General features: G+C 32.1%; 1 long non-coding RNA gene across 1 annotated transcript; it reads right to left on the bottom strand.

The window, feature by feature from the left end:
• Positions 1-1623: 1623 nt before the first annotated feature.
• On the bottom strand, positions 1624-2343 carry LOC105117307 (uncharacterized). Its single transcript, XR_840720.1, has 2 exons — positions 1911-2343; positions 1624-1813 (listed from the first exon to the last, which is right to left on the bottom strand). It is a non-coding gene; the product is annotated as an uncharacterized LOC105117307 (long non-coding RNA).
• Between the last annotated feature and the right edge of the window lie 6 nt (positions 2344-2349).

Raw genomic sequence — 2349 nt, forward strand, 5'->3', positions numbered from 1 at the left:
CTAAAATGCGATATTTTCTAAATATTATACAAAATATTTTTGGTGCAAAGTGGAAATTCGAAAATAAAAAAAGAATAGGATAATAATTGAGGAGCGTGCATTGGGAGAATAAAAGGAGCGGCAAGCAAGCATGCATGGGACAGGTTGACACGAGTGCCTTTCAAGGATATGACCAAAGAACAAATTCTTTTCGCACGTGAATGGAAAAACCGGGTCTTGGAATATTCGACCCGCCTGTCACCTCCGGACCCTTTCTCGGTGGCGTGCAGCTGGGAAGAACATATCCAACGAAGAGGTTCTCAGCCTCTCAAATGATATGAATTTTCAAGGTCATTGTGGATTTGTGGCGTGGAGAGCAGGGAGCCATGGAATCAAATCTGTACCGTAGACTGCAGCGAGCATGTTCTTCAATGGAGCCCTAGCTAGTCACGAAACTTGTGCTTTTTCGAGGAATTGACTAGAGACTGGCAAACTGTTCAAATCTGGGTTTAGTGTTTTTGTACTCTATCGCAAGAAACAAAATAAACCAAACAAAAACTAACAGAAAATATCTAGAGAGTTCAAGATATAAAATGACATGCACAATTTATAATTAAAAAAACAAAAAGGAGAAAGAAAAAAAAAAGATTTTATAGTGTAAAAATGATTGTTTGGGTTAAAGAAGGAGTGTCACTCTATTATTATCAAACTAACTGTAATTCTGGAGTGAGTAATATGATTATTATTAAAAGAAATTTTATAAATTAAATCTAATAATCTAACAATATAAAAAAAATTATAAAAAATAATTAAACTAAGTCATATAAATTATTCAAAGATAAGTGACCTCCAATTATTTTTAAAGTTTCATGCAACCCACTTCATTAATAACTTTATTTGATATCGTTTAATTTATTTTATTAATTTTTTTTTTATAATATCGATGGTATTTCCATCAGAGTTACAATAAGTGTTTTGAGTTTTTTATTTTATTTTTCTACTCTCTTCTTATTATAAATTGTGGGAGGCCATTTTATAATTTAAAAGAGTTGCTAGTAACGTGCAATTTGAGAATTATAGATATCAGATATAATTTTTTAAATCATGTTACATCTCTAAATATTTTATAGATTATGTTATTTTATTAATGTTTTGTTTTATAAAAAGTGCTAAATAAAAAAAAAATTCTATTTGTGTTTGGGTTCTTTATGAAGTCTAAAACATGATTTAATTGTAGTATTTTTTAAAAATATTTTTATTTAAAAATATATTAAAATAATTTATTTTATTTTATTTTTGATATCAACATATCAAAATTATTAAATTTCATAAAAAAATAAATTTAATGTTTTTTTATGCTAAAAACATCTATCAATTTAATATTTTTTTATTATTTTTCATGTTAAAAATATTTTTAAAACGTATAAAAAAAGAGTTAGGAATATGCAAAACACACCTAGACATTTTGCTTCCCTTTCGTCATTCCGCTTGGCTTGGAAGGAAGCCGATGTCACCATTGGAGAAGATCTTACATGCCACATTGATGAACTAATTTTATCCATGCAAGATGTGTGTGACTATCTAAATTCACAACCTAGGAGTGTACATGAACGGTATAATCTGCCTATAAAGACAGATACACAAAACACTTCCAATCCACGAGCACACCAGGGAAAGGCAGGAGAGCACGTGTCATCAAGAAACAGGCATGTCTACTTGCAATATCTGGAGCATACACTACCCAAGACATGACCTAGCGAAGTGTGCTGAAATACGTGGTTGGCACTAGACGGTGGATGAACTATGATTATCAGCTTCGTGGTCTTTCGTTAACCTATCATTGGAGATGAAGCAATTCCATATGATCTCAAAAATCAAGATGATGGTGTAAAGAAGCAAATGCTCATGTGGGACTGCAGGTAAAACTATACCAGCAAAGGCAATCTCAACCTATTTGAGGACAGAATGCAGCACTGGTATTTTACATCTCATTATTCATTGCTGCATCATTTTATCACCATTCACCTGTGAGGTTAAACTAGCCAGAGATATAACATCTACTGCGATGTTGCATTGCTGATGCTTGCGCATGGGAATAGCAATAAAAATGTAGCACTGCCTCCATTATTGCAGTTTGGGCCACTAGAACTCTCTACTGAAAGGATTTACAAGAAGAAACTATCATATAACATGACAAAGGTTGCTTCAGCAACATTGTAAAATTTGACATTTCAGTTGATCACCTGAAAATTGCTCATTGTCATAGAGAGTTATGATAACTCAAGAATGCAGATAATGATCTCTAATTAATTTAACAGATGCAAAAGTTTTAGGTGCTTAGAATTAAACCCCTAGATGCTTCACATTCCG

The sequence above is a fragment of the Populus euphratica genome, unplaced genomic scaffold (assembly GCF_000495115.2).
Source record: "Populus euphratica unplaced genomic scaffold, PopEup_1.0 scaffold1297.1, whole genome shotgun sequence".
Taxonomy (NCBI): Eukaryota; Viridiplantae; Streptophyta; class Magnoliopsida; order Malpighiales; family Salicaceae; genus Populus; species Populus euphratica.